The sequence below is a fragment of the Cebus imitator genome, unplaced genomic scaffold (genome assembly GCF_001604975.1).
Source record: "Cebus imitator isolate Cc_AM_T3 unplaced genomic scaffold, Cebus_imitator-1.0 Scaffold261, whole genome shotgun sequence".
Lineage (NCBI taxonomy): Eukaryota > Metazoa > Chordata > Mammalia > Primates > Cebidae > Cebus > Cebus imitator.
In genome coordinates this window covers 3657152-3663151 of record NW_016107576.1, presented here as the reverse complement: position 1 = coordinate 3663151, position 6000 = coordinate 3657152, and the positions used below count along the sequence as shown (strand labels likewise).

At 42.3% G+C, this 6000-nt stretch overlaps 1 protein-coding gene across 2 annotated transcripts in view; it reads left to right on the top strand.

Moving 5' to 3' along the window:
- The first annotated feature begins 978 nt into the window (after positions 1 to 978).
- LOC108283515 (zinc finger protein 507) overlaps positions 979 to 6000 on the top strand; it is a 30756-nt gene continuing 25734 nt past the window's right edge. Inside the window, exons 1-2 of one of the 2 annotated variants that reach the window (XM_017499874.2) lie at positions 992 to 1162; positions 2613 to 2706. The gene's annotated coding sequence lies outside the window, so the exon portion shown is untranslated. Of the gene's footprint in view, positions 1163 to 2612; positions 2707 to 6000 lie in introns of both variants that reach the window. The other variant, XM_017499875.2, reaches the window with a different exon arrangement.

The following is a 6000-nucleotide window of genomic DNA, read 5'->3' as shown; positions in this document are numbered from 1 at the left end:
CTCAAAAAAAAAAAAAAAAAAAAAAATCTAACTTTGCTGGTTTCCTAACCGCCAAATTCAGATGAATGTGTACCCTAATATACAGTAACAGGAATTATAAGCCTGTCTGATTCTAAATTTTGTTGGATCTTCCTCCCAGGACAGTGGACAGCCCAGCCAGCTGTAAAGGCCTCTCAAAGATCTGGAGTAGAGGTGTCTCACCACATTCCATTCCAATGACCAGAACCTTCAGCTTTATTCCCTTGCTCATGTCCACAGCCCACCCGCTGAGTCCAGACCAGAGCACCATGCTGCATAGTTCCTAATATAGCAAAACTATTCAGCATTTTTGGTGAAATTGGCTGTAATGCTTCACCTATTCCCTTTTTCACTGTTAGCAGGCGAACCACCCTGGAATCTTTCATAAAACAGATCCGAATGACAAACACCGTGGTGCCCTTGGAGGGCTGAGGTTGTGTTACTGGGTCTGATCCTACAAACCTGAAAATTCTGAATCTCTCAAGCAACAAGATTTCCCAGAGTCAGCTCTGGCCCTTAACAGGCACCACTTAAAGCCGTGAGCCTGGCTAGGATCGCTACATTTTAGCCAAGAACACCTTAAAATGTACAGCTCTACCAAAAGAACTAATACAAACCCAGAAGCCAGGCTAAAGAAAAAAAAAAAAAAAAGTCGATGTCCTTTGTTGAAAGCCAATTGCGGAGCGAGTGGGGTGATGAGGCTAGCCCACAGCGGATTTAGGTGACGTGGGGAGATGCCAAAGTGAATACACGGTGACTTCTAAACGTAGACGTCTGAAAGGGGGCGTGAGGGCCAGGCAACTGGGCCCGAACCCCGCCCGGGAGCCGGGGTTTGCAAGAAGCTAAACCCGCTGGAGAACCTCCCTCGCGCAGGTCCAGCCCGGCCGGCCCGGAATGCCCGTGGGCGGGGCCTGAGCTTCGCCCCGCCCCTGCTGCCCGCCATTCGGGTCACCTGACCCACTCGCGGCTCACGTGATCCGTCCCCAGCGCCGCCATTTTGGAGCTCCGGATGAGGAGGGGGAAAGCGGGGGAAAAGAGGGAAAAGAGCCGGGAGAGAGGTGGGCAAGGACAAGGGCGAGGGCACGGCCGGGTCCTGGCTGGCCAAAGGAGGCTCGCGGAAGCAGCAGCCACCGCCTGACCGCAGGTACCGCGTCCCGGGGCCGCCCCTCTGCCGGCTGTTAGCGCCGCCGCCAGCCATGTGCATCCTCCCCTCAGGCCTCTGCCGGCGCTTGCTTCCTCCTCTGCTGGCCGACCCCCGCCCGGTGCTAGCCACATGCCCCAAGTTCCGTGTCCCAGTTCTGTCGTCTGTGCAGCAAGGCCTGTGGAGACCCCGGGCTTGCCCTGCAGCTGGGGGTGGGGGGAACCTGCTGCTCCACGCGTACTGTCACCAGCCCCGTGCGCCCGCAGGCCCGCCCGCAGGCGTTGCTTCCTTCTGCAGACGTGAGATCGCTTAGGCCAGCGGGGATGGAGCCAGCCACGATGTTCTCACAGCATCTTTTGATTTATGTCCCAAGCCCCCTCATTCCCCATCATCTTAGTCCTTTAGCCAGTGCGTGGTGTAGAAAAAGCTAGTAGAGAAACGCAGTGCTGGTCTTCGCATTTGTTATCATCCTCTTCAATAGAATAAATATCTCCAGAGATCACGGAGACCACTGGGGAAAGTTCCCACCTCTTAAGACCTGGGGACACCGGAATGAATGGTTTGTTAGAAGGCCGGGGAGATTAATAAGGTGGAGGCTACTTTCCCAACCCCAAGGCGGTCTTTTTAAGTTTCTGCAGTGGGCTGTAATTTGCTGTCAGTCTGCGTCGCTCTTCTCAGGCGATTACTGGATTTATCACCTCTTTGGAGTTTGCACTTTCTCCAGTACTGCGCTCTCACTCAGTGTATGGGTTGCGTTATTGATTAAAAGAAAGCCTGGCCCTTCATTCCTTTACCTCACTAACTCGTTGAAAATTAACTTCAGGGGAGGCCTAAAGATGTTTTTTCTGCCCTGACAGTGAACTATTTTATTTAACCGTGATCGATAAGGTAGTTGCATTCTAGGTGAAAAGAATAAGCATTTTTTATCTTTTAGATTTAGTCTAGCCAGTATAAGAAACAGTGGCAAAGAAATGTAGGACCAGAGTAGGAGACTGCATTGGAAGATACATAGGTCACACCACTGTGTCGTGTATTTTTATGCTGCTCTTTTGCCTACTATGCTTGCAAAATTTGCAGAATCACTCGTTAGATTGTATTTTTAGTTTAGATTAAAATAGCTGTGTGCAATTTATTGTTCCATTCTCATTAGAAAATGATGTCAGTAAAACCAATAGTGTTGAGTCCAATACGTAAATTCTGAGGTAAAACAAAATATACAATTATTGGGAGAAGTTTCCAGAGCTAATTTTTCCTAACTTCTGCAAAATCCTCAAGTCTGTTTGTTAGATAAATTATTTAAATTTGCATTATGTAATGAGATTGCATGAACATTCCTCTGAATTTCTTTTTACATGGAATATTGAGAAATTTTTTGCTGCCAAAAAAATTCATTACTTTGTTTCACCAAGAAAGAGAAATGTTTGATACTATATACTTTCGTTCTTGGTCACAGCTGGATTTTGAAGATTGATCCAAGGGACTGTATTAATTTCAGGAATTGATTTGAAAGACACTGGCTCTGCCACTTAACAGCCATGTAACCTTGGGTAAGTCACTTAAACCACACTGAGTGTTTCCTTATTTATAAGATTGTATAACACCCACGTAGCCCGTCCCAAAGAGTTACGAGGATCAGATACCACTAACATGTTTGATACAGCCTAGCTGTAAGGAGCTGTTATTCTTTTCAGTATTGATATTTTATACATTTTTGTTCTCATTGAGAATTAAAAGGAGAATTGGTACATTAGAGAAAGCATGGTTTTAGAATCAGATTGGCCTGGATTCCTGTTCTTAAACCAGTTACCACTTTATGAGTCTCAGGTTCCTCATCTGCAAAAAAAAAACAAAAACACCATAATTTGAGTATTACACAAAATCTACATAGGCATTGCTCCCTAGACTTGCACCTCATGGGCGAGGATTTCCTCAGTCATTTTTGTAGTCTCCAGCACCCTGGTTGGCACATTATAGGTGCTCAATAAATGATAGTAAATCTGAATATTGGTTAATGTTAGTTAGACCTTATGTCTTCATTGCAGCTGCCAAATTAGAATGTTCTCTCAGGCTATGTGCCAACTAAGAAACTCCAGACTATGAAACTCATATACTTGTGATATTTATACTCATTTTTTTCTTAGTGGTAATTAATAATTACCTTGAGCTCAGAAGATTTTAAATCAAACTATAGCCAATATAGTGAGGTAAATCTATAAATAATGTGTAAGCAGCTTCCAGATAACTTTATAAACAGTTGATAATTCAGGGACCTGAAAGTTCATCTAGCTTCACCATCTTGTTTTACATCTGACAATCTAAAACTCAGAGACAGTGACTTGCCTAAGGTCACACAGCTAATTGAGGGTACTTTAGGGGAGGGACCCTTGAGCTTACATCACCTGCCTTCCTTTGGCTGGAGCAAAATAAATGCGTCATATTTTAGAATCACGATAATCTGGAAGAATGGGGAATTTAGTGGCCATTACTTCTATAGCACATTTTTTTTTTTTTTTTTTTTCAGTTTTGGTATAGCACAAAATTTTGGAAAAAAACAAATTCTTATTCTGAAAGAGAAGGTTCTTTTGTATCGTATTGTACTGTCTTTGTACATACACAGAAAATTATAGCCTTTTCCCCAGGCCCACATGAATTGTTCAACTTGATTTTACTCATGATAACCATACTGCTGTAACTGTAAGGAACTAATTAGATACCCAGATAAACCAAAGAGCAAATTATAAGGAAATAAAGACAACCGAAATAATTTGGCTCTTAACTTTTCGTGAGAAAGATATTAATTGGAAGCGTTTGCCTGTGGAACACTGTCGTCAAGGAAAGATTTGAGAGACTTGGTGGAAAGGGTTATGGAACTTTTCTGGTTTGGGATACAACTTTTGTTTACTTATTTGTAACAGTTTAATATATTCAATCTAACATTGTTACGTCTAAGCATTCCAAACAAGGAATCTCCTGTTTTGCTAATGCCTGAAGTCTTCTTTCCTCCTAGTGAACTTTCCTATTCAGCCATATTGATCTTTTCACTCACCCCTAGATAGCATGCTTATTCTCACTTCTAAAAATATAGTAATGTCATGGCTGCTTTTCTTGTCACTGCTACCCTTGTGGCAACTTGTATCAGCAGTATTCCAAGGAAGCAAATGGCACGTTGAAATGAGGATAATTCAAGGAAGGCATATTTACAAAGATATTAATAATAAAGGTATTGGACTTAAATAAGCAAACCACAGCAGAATGCAGTTATCTGGAGCTGGCTGCATCAGGAGAGGGAGAGGTATCAGAATCAGAAGAAGGCTCTTGAAGAGCAACCTGCCTGGAGAGAAATAACCTCCTGTTGAGAAACACAGCCAATCCAAGGTGACCTAGAGATTGTGAACCAGGACAATGAATATTCTGATCTCACTCTGCTACCTCCCTCTGATCTGTCTTCATTAGCTGACCTCAACCAGAAACCACAGGGCAGGGGAGCCTAGTGATGTAATCCCTCCTGAGACAAAACAGAATGGAGAGGAGGATACAGTGAGCCTAGAGAGGAAACAGATGATGTCTGACCTGCTGCCCATCCTTTGGGAACCAGTGGACATCTTACCTCTCCGTGAAGCTTTTGCTTACCTTGCTAGCCCAAAGGAGCTCTTCAGTCTCAGGATTTGGTCATTGACTGTTGCCTTTTCTTTTACCTTGCGTACCATTGCATTGTTAAAAGCTTTTACTTATTAACTTCCTAATGTTTGCCCTATCCACTCAACTCAGTTTTAAACTACAAGTATTAAGAATTTAAAATTTTTCTGTTTGTCTTGATACTTTGCCTTGCGCTTCGTACGTAACAATTTTTACACATACACACACACACACACACACATATTTGTATTTCTGCATTAGTGGTCTAAGTAAAATTTCTGTGCATGTACATAAGTAGAAAGAACAATGAATTCCTAGGTACTTGTCATTCAACTTCAATCACATAATTAGTCATTGTTACTTTATTCTCATTCTGTCCACCCCACCACTGCACTATCACCATGGTAGTTGTTTTAAAGCTGTGTTCATGTTGATCTCTTGGAGGCCAGGGAGAGTTTGCAGCTTGTCCTCATTTATGTTGTCATTATTGAGCCACTGACGTTGTAGGTATACTCCTTATTTCATCTCTTGTTCAGATTTACTTCACTTGACATGCACTTCACATGACATATATGGATATATGTATTTTTGCATTAGTGGTCTAAGTAAAATTTTTGTGAAAATTTGAAGAGCTGGCCTTACAGTAACTTCCCCTCTGTGTGTACTTTATTATCAGCTATTTATCTAGCTTTTTTTTTTTTTTAACAGAGACTCGTTTTTATTAGATTAACCTGTGCATTGATTTTGCATGTGGACCCAAACTGGTTTTTCAGGTGTTTCTTGATGTATTTTATGTTGCCATATCTGTTTTATAGCTGCCATTATTGTATTTGTCCCCAAATGTATGCAGCCTTTAAAATGAGATACTTACATAAATGTTCAGGGAAAATTGGAGCATCTGCTGCAAATTTCCATTAGCTCTTAATGCCTGAGCAGACACTGCTTTAAAAATCTGAATGTTTTGTCAGATTCTTTTGTATTAGTCTTTTTCTTGAGTTAAGATGAACTCCTCCTTCTCTTCATTTCACTCTCTTTTTAAGGTACACACTGAAATATCCACAGGGAGCAATTTGCACTGGTCTCTGTCACTTCTCTTATATCATTAAGTAGAAGAAAGATAACATGAGTCACCTTTGTAACCCTCTGTGTGTGCAGAGTCTCTTGAACAAACAGTCGCTTGTTAACCTCCAGATGATTAGTCAGCC